Genomic DNA, 20,645 nt, shown 5'->3' on the forward strand with positions numbered 1-20,645 from the left:
CCATGTTCCCTGCATTAGCAGGCAGATTCTTAACCACTTGACCACCAGGGAATCCCAAACAGCAATATTTTAAAAATCATGCTTTTGAAGTAACTTTTTCAGTCACATTGAAAAAATGCTACTTCCCTGGTGCTCTAATGGCTAAGGCTCTGTGCCCCCAGTGCAGGGGCCTAGGTTAAATCCCTGGTCAGGTAACTAGATCCCACATGCTGCAACTAATACCCAGCACAGCCAAATAAATGAAAATAATTTTTTTTAAAGTAAGATACAGTGGAATCCCAATTTTTTCATATTATAAAGATATAAAGATAGACATCTTTCTGTCACTCTCTAATATATAGGAAAGTGAAAGTGTTGGTTGCTGAGTTGTATCCAACTCTTTGTGCACCATAGCCCACCAGGCTACTCTGTCCATGGAATTCTCCAGGCAAGAATACTGGAGTGAGTAGCCAATCCCTTCTCCAAGGGGTCTTCCCCACCCAGGGATCAAACCAGAGTCTCCTGCATTGCAGGCAGGTTCTTTACCATCTAAGCCACCATATATTTATCTATGAGATATATGTATATGGGAGATGTATGAATGGTATGTATATCATACATACACATATAGTTAGAGAGATAGAGAAAGAGAGACAGAGATGGAGAAAAATAGAAGCAGACAAAGGGGAAAGACCTGAGACACTCATATGTCAGCAATAGCCTGAAGTCTTTCTGGCCACATGGTGGCAGCTTAGAAAGTTCCTTTCTACTTACATGTGACCTATCTTCAGTTCGATTCAGTTCAGTTGCTCAGTCATGTCCGACTCTTTGTGACCCCATGGACTGCAGCACACCAGGCCTCCCTGTCCATCACCAACTCCCAGAGTCTACCCAAACTCATGTCCATTGAGTTGGTGATGCCATCCAACCATCTCATCCTCTGTCATCCCCTTCTCCTCCCGCCTTCAATCTTTCCCAGCATCAGGGTCTTTTCAAATGAGTCAGTTCTTTGCATCAGATGGCCAAAGTATTGGAGTTTCAGCTTCAACATCAGTCCTTCCAGTGAACACCCAGGACTGATCTCCTTTAGGATGGACTGGTTGGATCTCCTTGCAGTCCAAGGGACTCTCAAGAGTCTTCTCCAACACCACAGTTCAAAAGCATCAGTTCTTCGGCACTCAGCTTTCTTTATAGTCCAACTCTCACATCCATATGTGACTACTGGCAAAACCATAGCCTTGACCAGATGGACCTTTGTTGGCAAAGTAATGTCTCTGCTTCTTAATATGCTGTCTAGGTTGGTTATAACTTTCCTTCCAAGGAATAAGTGTCTTTTAATTTCATGGCTACAGTCACCATCTGCAGTGATTTTGGAGCCCCCCAAAATAAAGTCAGCCACTGTTTCCCCATCTATTTGCCATGAAGTGATGAGGCTGGATGCCATGATCTTAGTTTTCTGAATATTGAGCTTTAAGCCAACTTTTTCACTCTCCTCTTTCACTTTCATCAAGAAGCTCTTTAGTTCTTCTTCACTTTCTGCCATAAGGGTGGTGTCATCTGCATATCTGAGGTTATTGATATTTCTCCTGGCAATCTTGATTCCAGCTTGTGTTTCTTCCAGCCCAGCGTTTCTCATGATGTACTCTGCATATAGTTAAATAAGCAGGGTGACAATATACAGCCTTGATGTACTCCTTTCTCAATTTAGAACCAGTCTGTTGTTCCAGCTCCAGTTCTAACTATTGCTTCCTGACCTGCATACAGGTTTCTCAAGAGGCAGGTCAGGTGATCTGGTATCCCCATCTCTTAAAGAATTTTCCACAGTTTATTGTGATCCACACAGTCAAAGGCTTTGGCATAGTCAATAAAGCAGAAATAGATGTTTTCCTGGAACTCTCTTACTTTTTTGATGATCCAATGGATGTTGGCAATTTGATCTCTGGTTCCAGATCAGATAGTGAGCAAGTGACAGTCACTTGGTAGCTTGCTGTGTAGAAATCTTCCAAAATAACGAGTCTCTTAAGAAAAAGTAATAAAGAGGGTTGTCAATAGTGAAAAAGCATTAGAACCAGACCTACACTTCCTCCACTGGGCCTTTGCTTCTGCCTGATCTCTCAGGAGCTCTGGAGGAAGTGCAGGTCTGGCTCAAAGGCTGGCATGCGTAAAGGGGCTGACAATGCCTTCCTCACAGAGGGGATGTGAAGATTCTATATATAAACACAGCCCATAGAAACACACCCACCCTACAACCCAACAGTGACACTCCCAAGTATGTATCAGACAAAAGTGCTTACAAGCGTTCACCGAAAGATACATAATACACTGCTCATAGCAGCACTATTTGTGATACCTCCAAACTGGTGGCAACTCAGTGCCCATTAACATGTAAGCAAGTTATAGCATATTCATTCAAGGGAATCCTGTTCAGCACTGAGAATGAACAATCTAGAGCCACATGCCACAGCTCTAAAGCAATAACAACTGGTCATCTGTTTGCCGCAGGGCTAAGCCTGGAGTCTGCCGTCACTGAGGTCATTTCTCAGAAACGCCGGGGGTATGGACGCTGGTTCTACTACCAGCTGACCTTGGGAAAACTCCTTAACTCCTCTGAGTCTCAGTTTCTTTTGACTAATGGGGATAATGATCTTTTCCCTGGTGTAAGGCACACAGCAGAGACTAGATTTCTTCCTGCCTTGCAAAATGACATGTTACTGCACTCAGAAGGTTCAGACAGACTGAGAGGCACTCTGGAACATTCTGGACCCACAAGAGGAATGAAATTAAAGCCACTACATGAAGAAATGGAGTAGGAGAACTTCTAGTGTCAGGTTTGAAAATCGCCCAGACAGAGGGCCCCCAAGCCAGGACCTTCCATCCTGGGACAGCACACACACACCCCCCTCAACAATAAAGCACCAACTCACACACGCAGATCAATTTATCAGGGCAAGAGAGAAAGAAATAGGCAGGGCAGTTTGCCAAAGATGGAGTCTCTGTGTGGGCTGTTGAGCTGTATTTCAGGTCCAATGAATCAATCTGCCTTGAAAGAGCTCTTCCAAGTCCATGACTGTAATCAGAGCTACCTTCCTCGGGGTTTGTTTGTTACTTTCAAGGTCAGGTGACAAATACAGATCTTCAGAGTCACATACAGTCACTCTTCACCTGCCTCTGGAAAAACACTGCAATATCTGGAGAATCAGCTAAGAACTAGTCTGACTGCAGGCGGTTGAGAAATAGGTTTACCTCTAATTTCTCTCCTTATTGGATCTCCAAGCCTCACTTCAATGTTGCCTCTACAATGCCTCCCCTAAAACCAAGATCACCATTAATTCACTATTTGTTGAGTCTTACTGTAGCAGGGATACCTGGGCACCAGACCAAAAAAGAACCAGGTAATAATAATGGCTGCTGTTTATTGAGACCTGATTCGGTGCCAGCCAACGCACCGGCCATGCCTTTCACATGTGTTCAGTTCAGTTCAGTCGCTCAGTCGTGTCCGACTCTTTGCGACCCCATGAATCGCACCACGCCAGGCCTCCTTGTCCATCACCAACTCCCGGAGTTCACTCAGACACACGTCCATCATGTCAGTGATGCCATCCAGCCATCTCACGTGTTACTTTGTTTAAATTCACAACAAACCAAGAAGCCAATTACCCTGGGTGTCTGTTTTCACAGGTGAGAAATAGCCCAATGAAGTTAAATAGCTTGCCAAAGGTCATAAAGCTCAAGAGTTGACACAGTCAAAATTAGAAGTGAGGTCTTTAAGACACCAAAACTCACTTTCAAAACAAGAAGCTACACTCTGGATGCAACTAGTAGATAACTGGTTGTGTTATCCTCAAGTCCCACTCATTACTGGCCTTCTGCTGTGAAGGGTTCTGCATGAATGTGAGGTCCCTCGTCTCACAGCATCCACAGGATAGTTGGGGGAGGCAGAGAACACTTATGTCAGGATTAACATCTCCAGGGCCAGACGAATCTGTACAGAGCATACTCATAGAACCTGATGGAGACACAAACTGCCTGTGAGTACATAGGGTCACAGAGTATTTCTTCCAGCAGAGGCTTCCTGAGCTAGAGTCAGATCACTCCAGACTTACCGGGTGAAAAGGATGAAGAGGGCTTTCTAGTTCCTCCAGGGCACCATGCAGCAAAGGCAGGGAGTTAGCAATGGGCAGAGAGCTCAGGATAATTTTGAATGTGCTTTTAAATTGGTGTGTGTACTAAAATATATGGCTTTCCTGATGGCTCAGCGCCAAAGAATCTGCTTGCAGGAGATACAAGAGACACAGGTTCAATCCCTGGGTTGGGAAAATCACCTGGAATCAGAAATGGCAACCTACTCCTGTATTCTTGCCTGGGAAATCCCATGGACAGAGGGAGCCTGGTGGGCTACAGTCCATGGGGTCACAAAATGTTGGACACAACTGAACAACTGAGAACACACACACACACACACACACACATACACACAAGGATGGGAAGTAGGCAGGACAAAAGGCTCAAACCTGGCTGAAGGTTGGCTTCATTCCACAGCCAACATAGAGTTAATCCGAGAGGACACTGGGGATTGTATACGAGTTGGAAGGTCACAAACTCTTCATTTGTTTAAGGCACCACATTCACAGTGTTGGCAGAAACCCTCCAAGGCTAGCTTATAGGCTGCCTTCTCTTGGCTTCTTCAAAGCCACCCAACTGAAATGGAAGTGAGTTAGGAATAGGACAGTGTCTCCAGAAGGTTAGAATCAGAGCTTCAGACCACTACCCCGGCTGTCTGCTCAGAGCAGGAGCTCAATGTGGGGGTGTCCACAGGAGGCCAGCAGGGATCCTTCTGGTCTGGATAGAAGAGACCTGTCACCAGTAGCCTCAATGCCAATGCTTCCTTGCTCACCCCTGCCACAAGAAAAGGGAGAGACCCTGGCCTTTATGGGAATCCCCTACTTTGTAGAGATGTTTGTAAAACCTGGTAAGCAGTGGGCCATAAGCCCTTTATTCCAGAAGCAGCCCAGACGCATCAGTCATTGAGCACCTGTTTTGGGACGGTGCAACCAACTTGCATTTCAAGGATGGAGGTGGGTGAGAACCCAGGGGCTGGGTTTGTCCTAGAGAAGGCGGAGAGTCATCTGCACACTGTCTAAACTGGAGCAGCCTGTATTTGGAGTTGGGAAGTTTAATAATAGTAAACAAACTTCCTTGGAAAGGGGTGACCTAAAGGGGAACCGTTTATTAGGAGAAAAAAAACCCAACACCACTAACCCTCCTCAGTCTATAATGAGGAAACCTCTCTCCTGTATAAACCACCTCCTAACATGAGTCACCCCAAGACCCAGCTCCCAAGCCTCAGCCCAGGAAGTAGGGCACAGAGAAGCAGTCAGGTATAAATTACAGGAGCCCTTCAAGGCAGGAAGCAAGGTGAGTTATAATGGTAGAGTAAATTAATTTCACATAAGTGGGATTAGCAGTTAAATAAATAGCAGTCCCACCACTAGCCCTGTCTGGAATGCTGAATATCTGTCCCCTGGCAGGAGACAGAAAAACCTTACAGCTGAGCAGGAATCAGGTCACAACACAGTCACCTACCCGCACTTAAGGACACGTCCTCCAGAAATGTAGGGCAGAGAAATATTTGTATTTGAAAAGACATTCCAAACTGAGAAGAGATGTATGTTGGGGGTGGGGGAAGCAGCCACCTTTTATGGTGGCCATGATGCCCCAGGAGCCAAGGGAGCCCTAAATGCAACCAAAACAGTAAGGGAGGAGCCACCCAGTACTTGGGGTGAAGCGAGCGTAGGCAGTGAGTTATAAGGATGGGCCCCTCAGCAGCTTTCATGCCAGGCTGAGTACGTGTTGGTTTTATTTCATATTGTCAACCTGTTTGTTTGGGCTTTTTAAGTCTTCTGCTCCTTTCACAGTTTGAGAGCAATCTCTGCTCAAGCAAGTGGAGCCCTGGGTTCTTTGTGACCCCAGGGTTTGAGGTACATCGGGCCAAGACAGTAGATTCCTCATCTACAAAGTCAGGTCAATCACACTTCATAGAGCTGCTGTGAGGATGAACGTAAATTAAGTCAGAAGCAAAAAGTCCCTTATCTGAGCTCTGCCGTGCTGAAAGTGACATATCAACAAATAGCAGCTCTCTCCCCGCGCCCCGCTTCCCATAAAACAGAGGATGGGTGCTGGATACTCTCCAAGGAGGCTAAGCTTTAAAATCTTCCTAAGGGGGCAAGAATTACCCTTGCTTTGGGTAACTCTCGGTCACACCTGCAGGGAAGCTTCACAAGGCCGTGGTCCTCCCTCTGCATCTGTCGAGAACCTTGAGCTAAGTCAAGGTGGATCTGCAACCCGAGGCTGCGGTGGAGTGGCAGCAGGAGGAGCATTACTCTGCGTCCCTTACCCAGGGGGTCCTAAACTTTTTTGACTGTACGCCCTTGGGCGACTCCAAAGAACTCCCAGTTCACGCCTATTTGTTCCATGCCTCTCTTGCATAATTGGGGCAATGAGCTTCTAGGGAGGACAGTGAGAGTCATAGAGGAGCCCACTGAATTTGCTGCACTGAACTTGCTGAACATGGGACATTGGACTCACTTCCCGTCTGTGTTAAAGAAGAGCCTGGCGTACACTGGGCTTCACGTGGTGAGTGCTCTCCAGTCTCAAAAATAACCCTACTCCATTTTATTACACTAACCTCAACTGTGAGATGCAAGTTACTAGAGCAGCATAAAACCACAGGCAAGCAAGCCACTAAGCCAGTGTCCCTACATGAGAGTGTGACCAGTGGTGCCAGGTTGCCCGGATTTTCCCAATGTTAGTGTTGGAAGTTCCACATCCTGGCAACTTTCTCAGTCCTGGGCTGACTGGAATGGCTCGTCACTCTACAATCCAAGCAAGCTGTAAGGGACTGTACATCCATCTCGTCAAGCAATTGGGATCTGTATGGGATTACTTCCTTAATTACATTCATTTATACCCACATCTGAATGATGAACAATTTATAGGACCAAAATACTCACCACAGGACAAACCCAAAGCCTCTTATCAGACTAAAATGGATGATGAAGGCATAAAACTATAGCAATTTATAAATACAATGTATGAATAACAGCTATTGGAAACCACAACAACTCAAAACAAATGCCAAGCAACTAACCAAAAAGTCTCCTTCCAAAATCTGGAGGAATCCTGCCTGTATATAGCATGGAATGACAAATTTGAATCCTTGGTGAACCCTGTGGACACTAATTTTGGCTTATGAATACCAAATTTTTTTAGAATTCCTGGCAAGTAGCCTTTAACTGTACCTGAGAAGCAACACGTGTGAGTCACCTGCAGAAGTTAGGAGAAAGACTGGCATTCCTGGGTCATTCATAGTCATCAAAACAACACTTAGTTCCCACCAGTGTCAAGGCTGACACCTTCAAAGGCTCATTAAATGGTAGCTCAGCTGGCAAAGGGGAGAAGGCAATGGCACCCCACTCCAGTACTCTTGCCTGGAAAATCCCATGGATGGAGGAGCCTGGTAGGCTGCAGTCCATGGGGTCGATAAGAGTCGGACACGACTGAGCGACTTCACTTTCACTTTTTACTTTCATGCTTTGGAGAAGGAAATGGCAACCCACTCCAGTGTTCTTGCCTGGAGAATCCCAGAGACAGGGGAGCCTGGTGGGCTGCCGTCTATGGGGTTGCACAGAGTTGGACACAACTGAAGTGACTTAGCAGCAGCAGCTGGCAAAGAATCTGCCTGCAATGCAGGAGACCCCAGTTCAATTCCTGGGTTGGGAAGTTCCCCTGGAGAAGGGATAAGCTACCCACTCCAGTATCCTTGCCTGGAGAATCCCCAGGGACAGAGGAGCCTGGAGGGCTACAGTCCATGGGATCTCAAAGAATCAGACACAACTGAGGGACTAAGCACAGCACAAGGCCCAGAGGAGTTGAATGACCTTTCTAAAGCTATAATTGTCATAAAGACACCAAAAAGATTTTGAGTAAGAGGTGTGTTAGGAAGCAGAGTTGTAGGAATGTTAGATACTCAACCTGTCCTATTTATTTAATAACTCACTCCAGGTATACGCTGGACTGGAAGAAACACAAGCTGGAATCAAGATTGCCAGGAGAAATATCAATAACCTCAGATATGCAGATGACACCACCCTTATGGCAGAAAGTGAAGAGGAACTCAAAAGCCTCTTGATGAAAGTGCAAGAGGAGAGTGAAAAAGTTGGCTTAAAGCTCAACATTCAGAAAATGAAGATCATGGCATCTGGTCCCGTCACTTCATGGGAAATAGATGGGGAAACAGTGGAAACAGTGTCAGACTTTATTTTTCTGGGCTCCAAAATCACTACAGATGGTGACTGCAGCCATGAAATTAAAAGACGCTTACTCCTTGGAAGGAAAGTTATGACCAACCTAGATAGCATATTCAAAAGCAGAGACATTACTTTGCCAACAAAGTTTCGTCTAGTCAAGGCTATCATTTTTCCTGTGGTCATGTATGGATGTAAGAGTTGGACTGTGAAGAAGGCTGAGCACCAAAGAATTGATGCTTTTGAACTGTGGTGTTGGAGAAGACTCTTGAGAGTCCCTTGGACTGCAAGGAGATCCAACCAGTCCATTCTGAAGATCAGCCCTGGGGTTTCTTTGGAAGGAATGATGCTAAAGCTGAAACTCCAGTACTTTGGCCACCTCATGCGAAGAGCTGACTCATTGGAAAAGACTCTGATGCCAGGAGGGATTGGGGGCAGGAGGAGAAGGGGACGACAGAGGATGAGATGGCTGGATGGCATCACTGACTCGATGGATGTGAGTCTGAGTGAACTCCGGGAGTTGGTGATGGACAGGGAGGCCTGGCGTGCTTCGATTCATGGGGTCTCAAAGAGTCAGACACGACTGAGCGACTGATCTGATCTGATACCTAAATAGTGAAAGAGGATGGTGGTCCCTAAAAAAGAAATGTCATGGTTCTAAACCCCAGTCTCTTTATTGGTGTTGCAGGAAAAAGTCAATTTTGACTTCATGTTGAAACTGTTTCTTTGACTTACTTTTTATGGCTTTTGTTATATTGTTGGTGTTCTACTGTTCAATTGCTCAGTTATGTCTGACTCTTTGTGACCCCATGGACTGCAGCACACCAGGCTTCCCTATCCTTCACCATCTCTGGGAGTTTGCTCAAACTCATGTCCATTGAGTCAACGATGCCATTCAACCATCTCATCCTGTCACCCCCTTCTCCTTCTGCCTGCAATCTTTCCCAGCATCAGGGTCTTTTCCAGTGAATCAACTCTTCACATCAGGTAGCCAAAGTATTGGAACTTCAGCTTCAGCATCAGACCTTCTAATGAATATTCAGTGTTGGTTACCTTTAGGATTGACTGGTTTGATCTCCTTGCTGTCCAAGGGACCCTCAAGAGTCTTCTCCAGCACCACAGTTTGAAAGCATCAATTCTTTGGCGCTCAGCCTTCTTTAAGTCAGTACATAACTACCAAAAAACCCATACCTTTGACAATATGACCTTTGTCAGCACATAATGGCCTGCCTCAGAGAATCTTGCCCCTCTGCCTGACTGTTAAACTGAAGAGCCTTTGTTCAGGACCCTGTCCACCTGTAGCTGACAGGAAGAAGTTAAAACATCCCCTGCCTTAGACTATTCTAGGAGATATATGCAAGACGAATGGCCTTTTTACATTGTTTCCTCACCTCCCCCCATCTCTGATCTATAAAAGAACCTGGCACCCAGACCCTGATCATATGGTTAGTTTGGGACATTAGACTGCCACTGGTCGTATTCTTTGCACCAGCGCCTCGTCCCTCGGTGTCCTGCAGTGAGCAGAGCGAGCTTGGACTCTAACATTGGGAAATAGGGTCTGCGCAGACATAAACAGGTTAAGATGCAGTCATTAGGATGCATCCTGGTGCAGTATGACAGATGTCCTTACAGCAAGAGAGAGACTGAGAGGCGCACTCTGGAGAACATCCTGTGAAGACAGACAGAGGGAAGACAGCCACGTGAAGACAGGGGCAGAGCTCTGAGTTATGCTGCCATAAGCCAAGGGACGGCTGGGGCTTCCAAAAGCAGGAGGCAAGGAAGGATCCTCCCCTAGAAGCTTCACACCTGGCCTTCCAACTTCTAGTCTCCAGAATAGTGAGACAAGAAATTCCTGTTTTTGTTGGTTTGTGGTACTTAACTTGCGGCTGCTCCAGGAAACTAATGGCTTCCCAGGTGGCTCAGTGGAAAAGAATCTGCCTACAATGCAAGAGACAGGGGTTTGATCCCTGAGGTAGGAAGATCCTCTGGAGAAGGAAATGGCAACCCACTCCAGTAGGATTGCCTGGGAAATCCCACGAACAGAGGAGCCTGGTGGGCTATAGTTCATGGGGTCGCAAAAGAGTAGGATCTGATTTAGCAAGTAAACAACAACATGAACAGGAAGAGGCCTCTAGTAGCTCACAGCCCCAGAGACTGGATGCCTTGCAAACACAGGGGGAGTGGCAGCTCCTCACCAGAGTCTTCACTGTGTCTTTCCCTTTTCTGTGACAGCAGCATCCAAGAGCTTTGGAGCCTCCCTCCCCTCTGTGAGGGGCACACAGCCCAGGCATGGAGAGGGTGGATGATGTCTGGGCACCAGGAGGTTGGGGGGACCTGGCAGGCACCCCCTCCTCCTCCCCGGGGGTGCCATTCTTGGTCGGGTGCCTCTAGCAGGACCACTTGACATTTTCTTGTCCACACACCATTTGGCAAGGGCATGGGATTCGATGAGCCATTCTGCCCTTTGCTGTTTTTTTCTAGGACAAAAGCAAATTGTGCATCAGATTATCAGGGGAGGGGCTACGTCTGTGGAAAATGAGAAGATTACACATTATTTCAGTTTCAGGTTTAACATTTTGTAAAGCACCATGCAGGACTTGATTGGGTTACAAACTACTCTGTGATCTGACTGCCCATGAACTTCCACCCAGAGGAGGGAGGAGGCTTCCCCATTGCGACAACAGTACCAGCCAGTGTGAGGTCAGTGGTTATAGATGTTCACCAGATGTAGAGTATGACTCTAATTTTATACAATAAATGTACTTATGAATCTATCTGTATATGAAAATGCCTAGAAAGGAAACACCAAAGTGTTCTCTCTCCAGGGTAGAATTATAAATGTTTTTATTTTACTTTTATCACTTTTCTAATATTGCTGCAATAAACTAGGAGGAATGATGTAATAAAACTAACAAAAGGAAAACCACCCATGTTACAGCTCTTGAGCACAAATATTGTAATTATTTTGATGCTTGATGGACAGATGAAAACAGGAGAGAGCTATAATAATGTATGCAACTACACATAATCTGTAACATTAACCCTTTCTTACTCTATAAAGGCATAAAGAGGACTTTTTCCAGTGAACCACTTTTCTTCCTAGTTGTAAACACATTTCCCAAGTTTAAAAATTTGTGGTTTCACTTGAAGTCATCACAAGCATTTCCTGTGGTTCTTCATTCTTAATAATCATGATATTTAACAGGTGCGTAACAGTCATTAAGTACACAATCCTTTATTTACCCAGTCTCTATAGTTGAACATTCTAATTTTAGGTTTGGAATTTTAAACTTTCGAATTTTGTGTTTCACTTCTAGCATCAAAAATCCAGAGCACCAGACAATTTGCAGGTTGTACTATCCCCTTTGTAATCCCATTGGTTTATTTTTGTTGCTGCTGCTGCTAAGTCGCGTCAGTCGTGTCCGACTCTGTGCGGCCCCATAGACGGCAGCCCACCAGGCTCCCCCGTCCCTGGGATTCTCCAGGCAAGAACACTGGAGTGGGTTGCCATTTCCTTCTCCAATGCATGAAAGTGAAAAGTGAAAGTGAAGTCGCTCAGCCGTGTCCGCCTCCTCTAGACCCCATGGACTGCAGCCCTCCAGGCTCATTTATAACTCTCTGCGGCTCATATGCATGTGTTTGTTACTATCTCATCAAAGTGTTATCCCCTTTTCTTTAAATTACAACTTTTTTTTTCAACTTCACAGCATTTTGTGTCCCCAGATGCAAGTTGACTTGCTCTCCCTCATGGGATGGCAACTTACCTTCTCCTGAAGCTGAGAGAGGCCTGCAGAAATCAGTTTAGAGCTGAGATTCTCCTGACACGTCTGCTCCATGAAGTTGGATGTACCTGGTCCAAGGGACGAGGGTCTTCGCTGCTCCGCCATTGCCTCATGCTCCCGCCAACACTCATGAGCTGAAAACCAGCTGAGCTGCTGCTGTAGCTGTTTGACGGAAGTTTGGATTTGAGACTGTTTTGCTCCCTACCAGCCAGGTGGCATTCATGCCACTATTTTTCACTGTGCTACTAGTCTTGCTGGAATGAAAGTGATTTGAACGTCATTTGATACTGAATAAAAGGATACTATTTCTGCCACCGTGTCTCCACTTTCCTGAAACACCAGGGCTATTTTTGAATCCCGCCCTCCCTTCACCCACATGACTCCCCTCACTTTCTGCAAGGAGCCAGATATGTGACAATGTCACTCTCATCCTGTGCCTGTGGTCAGATCACCAAATGGTCACTGCGTTCTTTCTGGCAAAGCCTGGACACAGCACTGGTTGGCAGGACACCTGAGGAAGAAAACCGTATGATCCTTGGACTCAGTGATGCTGTGTGTCTCTTTCAGTGATGGTATTCCGTGAACCTCTATCCAAATCTTTCCACTTTCCCCTTTTTAATTTAAAATCTGGATTGTGTAGGATTTCAAGCAGAATATAAGAAGTCTCTGCAGTGACACAAGTCCTGATCCTGCTGCAGGGAGTGGAACTTCCCTAGACCACACAGTGAGGGGGCAGAAGCAGCCTGGAAGCTGGAGGGAGAGGCTCCGTGAGTGGTGCACAGACAATAAACCCAGACCAGCTGAAAACAGGGACATGTCCTTAATGGTTTTTCCCCAATCCTTGGTGAGGAGTGATCGGAAAGTAACGTCAGAATCCCACAGTATCGCTGTATAGTTCACAACATGTAATTAGGCTTAAGTTTATTTTACAGTCAGCTGTCAGTGATTCTCATTTCAGAGTGAAGTTTCAAATGGTCTCAATTCCTTTGCCCTCTTTAGAAGTTCTACAGTAAAAATGCTATTGGATGTCATTATAATTATATATCTGTAATAGAGGGTCCCCTAGTGACATCCAAGGGAGAAGGCAACGGTACCCCACTCCAGTACTCTTGCCTGGAAAATCCCATGGACAGAGGAGCCTGGTAGGCTGCAGTCCATGGGGTCGCTGCGAGTCGGACACAACTGAGCGACTTCACTTTCACTTTTCACTTTCATGCATTGGAGAAGGAAATGGCAACCCACTCAGTACTCTTGTGTGGAAAATCCCATGGACGGAGGAGCCTGGTGGGCTGCAGTCCATGCGGTCGCTAAGAGTCGGACACAACTGAGCGACTGAGCGACTTCACTTTTCACTTTCCTGCACTGGAGAAGGTAATGGCAACCCACTCCAGTGTTCTTGCCTGGAGAATCCCAGGGACGGGGGAGCCTGGTGGGCTGCCGTCTATGGGGTCGCACAGAGTCGGACATGACTGAAGTGACTTAGCAGCAGCTGCAGCAGTGATGTCCAAACAGGAGAACCCTTATCAGAATTCTGCTTTCACGATGCTTAGTTTCTACCGGAGATACTGCTTGTCACAGCAGTGTCAGACGGCTTATCCATGCAGGCGGGCCCTCACTTCACAAGCATGTATTGAGCACTTCTGATGGGGCAGGTACTGCGCTGGGTGTTAGGGATACAGCCAAAAATAAAACAGTCCGTAAACCTCAGGAAGCCTCTCGGAATTAAGTAAGCAATAAAGACATGAATGAGAATAGGATTTTAAGAAGGGATCTGGAATACTCACTAAGGGACAAGGATTTGGAAATCAATGAGAAAATAGTAAAAAAAAAAAAAAAAAAAGTCTGATGTTTGACCAAGCCAATCTTGTGACAGACCAGGTCCCTAGAATCTGTATGGAACATTTAAGATGAGATGAGAGGGCTGCTTTCTGTCTCATGCTCTGAGGGCATACACAGCACAAGCAGTGAGATTTTGAAGGATTTGGATAGCTTTGAACATCAAGATGTCAGGTGGCAAGTATCCTGTAGTGTGTGCAGATGGCTTGAAGTGGGGCATGTGAGCGAGGGGAGGAATTCACGTCCCCCTGGAGTAGGGAGAGATGAAGCGATTAGGGAGCGATGACTGAAATGCTGATCTTGGAGCACAGCTGCAGGAAGCCTGGCCAGCGAGATCCAGGCAGGCGATGAGAAAGGGATCATTTTATCAGGTTTCAGCCTTGCCCAATGCCAAGGGGAGGAAGGGAGGATGAGAGGCAAGGAAGGGAGTCTGGAGGCAACCCAGCTTTGTTAATGCTCAACCTCAAGAAGTTTAATTGCCATGAAGGCTTTAGCACTTGGGTTCTCAACAAAGGAGAGAGAGCTTAAATCAGAGCTTCTAAAATGACTGTTGGAATTTGTAAGTCTGCCCTCAGGCCATTTGGCCTTGGGATGTGTGATGGAGTCTAGCGAAACCTCACCTATTTGAAGCACTTGACCTTGAGAAGAATCTGACAGTCTAGATGACTGCCCTCCAGGCTCCCACCCTCCACTCCTCAAAACCTCCCCTCAGTTATTGTGGTTTCTAGCTGCATTTCCTGCCTCTGTCCACTTATCCGAATGGCCTGGCTTCTCTTGATAATAATGAAAATTATAGAAATGCCTCTTTGTATCTGTATATAGCTCACAGCTTACAAATTCCGACAGTTTTTACTTCATTTGCTAGAACGACATGTAGACTGAAGCAGAGTACATGTTATATCTCCCCATTTTACAGCTGAACAAACTGAGGCTCAGAGAGTAGATGGGTATTTTCTCAGAGTATCATAGCTGGTAAGTGGTGTTAGATGTCCAACTCAAGTTGTTTGATGATAAAGACCACTGCATTGTGACTGAGTGGTATTTATAAGACAGTTGTGTCTACACCGTCAACTGTGAGCAGCTGATTGGTCTTCAGTCTTAGCTCTGGATCTTAAGTTTTCGAATGAGGACTAATTCCTGAGAGAAGAAACACTCCCTCCCAGCAGCCAGGTTTGGAGGATAGAAAGGAGATGGTGGTAATTATGGTGGCCACCCCAATGGCAAGAGTGAGACTCAATGGGCAGGACCCTGCCCCAGCCCTAATCCAGTTTGGAGTGGCCAGGATCTTAGTCCCCAACACCTGGAAATTTTGGCATAGTAGTTTATTTGTTGTTTGGGCACTCAGCATCCATTTGACTTCATTTGCTAACAGCACATAGAGAGCTAGATGTTTATCTGTGCCCGCCCCGCCACAGCCCCTCCACTGGTACCATCTTGGGGCTCTTCTCAATCCTGGCTTCAGTTCAGTTCAGTTCAGTTCATTTCAGTCGCTCAGTCGTGTCCAACTCTTTGTGACCCCATGAATCACAGCACGCCAGGCCTCCCTGTCCATCACCAGCTCCCAGAGTTCACCCAGACTCACGTCCATCGAGTCAGTGATGCCATCCAGCCATCTCATCCTCTGTCATCCCCTTCTCCTCCTGCCCCCAATCCCTCCCAGCATCCGAGTCTTTTCCAATGAGTCAACTCTTCGCATGAGGTGGCCAAAGTACTGGAGTTTCAGCTTTAGCATCATTCCTTCCAAAGAAATCCCAGGGCTGATCTCCTTCACAATGGACTGGTTGGATCTCCTTGCAGTTCAAGGGACTCTCAAGAGTCTTCTCCAACACCACAGTTGAAAAGCATCAATTCTTCGGCGCTCAGCCTTCTTCACAATCCAACTCTCACATCCATACATGACCATGGGAAAAACCATAACCTTGACTAGACGAAACTTTGTTGGCAAAGTAATGTCTCGGCTTTTGAATATGCTATCTAGGTTGGTCATAACTTTCCTTCCAAGGAGTAAGCATCTTTTAATTTCATGGCTGCAGTCACCATCTGCAGTGATTATGGAGCCCAGAAAAATAAAGTCTGACACTGTTTCCCCATCTATTTCCCATGAAGTGATGGGACCGGATGCCATGATCTTCGTTTTCTGAATGTTGAGCTTTAAGCCAACTTTTTCACTCTCCACTTTCACTTTCATCAAGAGGCTTTTTAGTTCCTCTTCACTTTCTGCCATAAGGGTGGTGTCATCTGCATATCTGAGGTTATTGATATTTCTCCCAGCAATCTTGATTCCAGCCTGTGTTTCTTCCAGTCCAGCGTTTCTCATGATGTACTCTGCATATAAGTTAAATAAGCAGGGTAACAATCTACAGCCTTGATGGACTCCTTTTCCTATTTGGAACCAGTCTGTTGTTCCATGTCCAGTTCTAACTGTTGCTTCCTGACCTGTATACAAATTTCTCAAGAGGCAGGTCAGGTGGTCTGGTATGCCCATTTCTTTCAGAATTTTCCACAGTTTATTGTGATCCACACAGTCAAAGGCTTTGGCATAGTCAATAAAGCAGAAATAGATGTTTTTTTGGAACTCTCTTGCTTTTTCCATGATCCAGCAGATGTTGGCAATTTGATCTCTTGTTCCTCTGCTTCAATCCTGGCTTAGGACACACAAATGGTCCTGATAAAACCAGTCAGGCTGTATCCTGGGACTCTGACAATTCCTCAAAGTGAGACAGAAATTGATAGAGCAAATTTATCCCAGGGCAGTGCCCCAAGGCAGTTATTAATTAGTTTCTCCTGCACAGGCCACAGACAGACTCTAGTTCATGCCCCTTTCAAAGCCCTGTTCTTGGACATGTCACTGGATTCTGAAAGCCACGTTGTGCCCCTCTAAAAGATTCCCTTAGATGTCAGTTTCTGTCGCTTGCAACCAGAGACCACCTCTGCCTCCCTTCCCTTCCCCACATCCTTCTTCTCCTCTATCTCCCTCTTAGGGGAAGCAGAATAGCATAAAGGAAAGAGCCATAGAATATAAGTAAAAATCTGAGTTTGAATCTAATCTCTGCCAAGGCCTAGATTTAACATCAAATTAACCGTGATTTACACGCGCCTGGGACACTTTTAGTGGTGCTTTTATCAATAGATCATGAGACATCAGGTCAATTTAAAACAGTTTCTAAGATAAGTAAGACTAAGGAAGTAATTCATAAAGCTGAGGGGAGAACTGTTTATCCTGGGACAAGGCGCGGAACCGGAACAGGATCCACAGGCCTCTCTCCATCTGTGAGGGGATCTTTGTCCTAGATACTGTGGGAAAGAGGACAGGCTTGAAATATCCTCTACAAAGAAGAGTAAATATGCCGGGGAGCCAGGGCACCAAGCGATACAACCGTCCCTTTCACTTGGGATAAAGAGGGCACTGAGCCGGGGATGGCGCCAGTGAGAGTCGGAAATTGTGTGTGGCGACGTCAGGCTAGTACCGGCTCAGGAGGCGTGTCTGGGGGCCTGGACAACCCTTTCCTGTTGTGCCTGGTCTCCTGTTTCACGCCACATGTGGCAAGGTGGGGTGGGGAGGGGGTGTCACCGGGGCTGCGTGCATTACCCAGAGGAACATGTGGGTCCCCAGGCTGTAATTAGGCTTCAGGAAGTCAACAGACAGCTAAAACATCAGGGTCTGACTCACGACTTTGAAATGTGGAGCGAAGTCCAGGGCTACTGTGCTTCTGTCCCTCCCGTTTCGGTTGCCATGAGCCGTTCCTGCTCTGTACTCATCACTCTGAGTCTCTTTCTGTCCAACTTAAAAGCAGCATTTTTGGGTGTTTGTTTAAATTTGGTTCCACCAGCCCTGGAGGCTGAAGCATTTCCTGCAGGAACAGCAAAAGTCCCTCTGGGCTGCCCACTGGCCCCTCCTCTGTTTGGAACCAGAATTCAGTTCAGTTCCCTCAAGTGCTGTGTGTGCCTGGTGGATGATCGTGCCCAAGTAAGCGCTCCAGGGTGGGCCTCCTGGGAGTTCCTATCAGATGAGGGCTATGGGAATTAAGCTTCCTCATCCCTAAAGGGAGATACTAGTGCTTAGAGAATGGTGGTGATTAAATAAGATAAAGTGGGAAGCATTTGGCACAGTCCCTGCCATATAGTAAGGGTCTGTAAATGTTAGTTCCCTTTCTGTGGTTGCTTGATGGTAGTAATGACCACCATCTGTTCCCTGGGGTCAAGACAGGTCAGTATGAAAGAACACCCTGATTGATTAGTGAGGTCTGCATGAGCATTGGAGTGGCAGCCTCCTGCAGGTATTTATCATCTCTGGGCTGCTACTGCTGCTGTGCTGCGTTTAATCATGTCCAACTCTTAGTGACCCCAAGGACTGCAGCCTGCCAGGCTCCTCTGTCCATTTTTTCCAGACAAGAAGAGTGGAGTGGGTTGACATTTCTTCCTCCAGGCAATCTTTCCAACCCAGAAATCGAACCCACATCTCCTGTGACTCCTGCATCGCAGGTGGATTCTTTACCACTGAGCCATCGGGGAAGCCCACCATCTTCAGGCTAGATAACATTTAAAGTCTCTTTGGTTTTTAATGGTCCATGACTAACAACATTTATTTTAAGACACAGCCATGCCACCCAGAGTCCAAGTTGCTTAGGGTGGTCATGGGAGAAGGAATATGGGTATTAAAATTTTCTTGTCTGGGTTTTTCACCCAGAAAACGGAAAATTGGTTAGTCTGGTCTAAAGTCCTGCCCACTGCAAACATGTTGGCCATCATGTCCCAAACAAGCAAACAACCAGAAACCTTAGAAAACAATAGATGGAAAGAAAAGTGGAGGAAGGATTAACATAAAATTCAGTTGCCTTTGGGAGGAGAGAAGGCAATTCCACTGGGGTGAGTAATATTCTTGGTAATATTCTATTTTTTAAGCTGGCTATTAAGTACTTGGGTGTGTAGTATGTGAATATTTTGGGGATATTCACAAAGTTGTGCAACCATCACCATGATCAATTTTAGAAAATTTCCATCACCCCCAGAAGAAACCCCATAACCATCTCTCTCTAAGCCTCCCAGCTCTAAACAACAAGTAATCTACTTTCTCTCTGTAGGAATTTACCTATTCTGAACTTTTCATATGAGTGTGGTCATACAGTGCAATATTTCATGATTGGCTTCCTTCTCTTAGCACGTTTTCAAAGATCCTCCTTTTGGTAGCATATATCAGTACTTCACTTCTTTCTAGTGCTGAATAATATTCCATTATGTGGACAGACCACATTTTATTTATCCGTTTATCAATTGATAGACATTTGGGTTGTTTCCACTTTCTGGCTGTTACAAATAATACTACTATGAATATTCATGTACAAGTATTTGTGTTCACATGTGTTTTTACTTCTCTTGGGCATATACCTAGGAATAGAATTGCGGTTATATGATAAGTCAATGTTTAACATTTTGAGAAACTGCTAAACTGCTTATCAAAGTAACTGTACTGTTTTACATTCTCAATGTATACAACAACGGATAAAGGGCTGTATTTCTTCACATCCATGGCAACACTTGTTATTGTCTTTTTTAATACAGCCATCCTAGTCAGGATAGAGTGGTATTTCATTGTGTTTTTGATTTGCATTTCCCTCATGGCCAGTGATATTGATCATCTTTGCATGTGTTTAGTGGCTGTGTGTGTGTCTTCTTTGGAGAAAGGCCTGTTCAGATCCTTTGTACATTTATTTGTCTTTTTATTATTGAGCTATATGTGTTCTTTATATATTCTAGATACAAGACCCTTTTCAAATACAATTTGCAAAATTTTTCTCCCATTTTGTGGGAGAAAATTTTTTTCTTTTCCATTTCTTGATCAAGACTTTGGTCTTTTTTAAAAAAAATGTATTTATTTATTTATTTGGATACGCTGAGTCTTAGTTGAGGCACACGGGATTGTCAGCCTTCATTGTGTCATGAGGGATCTTTTTTCTTTTTTAAGTTGTGGCATACGGGACCTAGTTCCCTGACCAGGGGTTGAGCCTGGGCACCCTGCATTGGAATCTTGGAGTCTCAGCCACTGGACCACCAGGGAAATCCCAAGACTTTGGTCTTGAAACACAAAAATTTTTGGTTTTGATGGTGTCCAGTTTATCCACTTTTTTCTTTTTGTGTGTGTGTGTGTTTTTAAGAAACCATTGCCTAATCCAAATTCATAAAGATTTTCCTGTGTTTTTCCTGAGAGTTTTATAGTTCTAGTTCTTACACTCAGGTATTTGATCCATTTTTTACTAAATTCTTTGCATATGGTATGAGATAAAGATCCAACCTCATTCATTTGCATATGGATACAATGTATTTATGACCTAATCTCAAAAGTGACTTCCATTATTTCTGCCATATTCTATAAACCACACAGGCCAGTCCTCTTACAGTATGGAGAGACTACACATCCCCCTCTAGTCACGAAGACTATGAGTCACAGGACATAATCTTGGAAGCTGGTTATCATACCACAGACTTTCAATATTCATAAATTAGAGAAATCCCTTGATATTACTTTTGCTGCTGCTGCTGCTGCTAAGTCACTTCAGTCGTGTCCGACTCTGTGCGACCCCATAGACGGCAGCCCACCAGGCTCCCCGTCCCTGGGATTCTCCAGGCAAGCACACTGGAGTGGGTTGCCATTTCCTTCTCCAATGCATGAAAGTGAAAAGTGAAAGTGAAGTCGCTCAGTCGTGTCCGACTCTTCCTGACCCCATGGACTGCAGCCTACCAGGCTCCT

This window comes from Bos mutus, chromosome 26 (genome assembly GCF_027580195.1).
Source record: "Bos mutus isolate GX-2022 chromosome 26, NWIPB_WYAK_1.1, whole genome shotgun sequence".
NCBI classification, from domain to species: Eukaryota; Metazoa; Chordata; class Mammalia; order Artiodactyla; family Bovidae; genus Bos; species Bos mutus.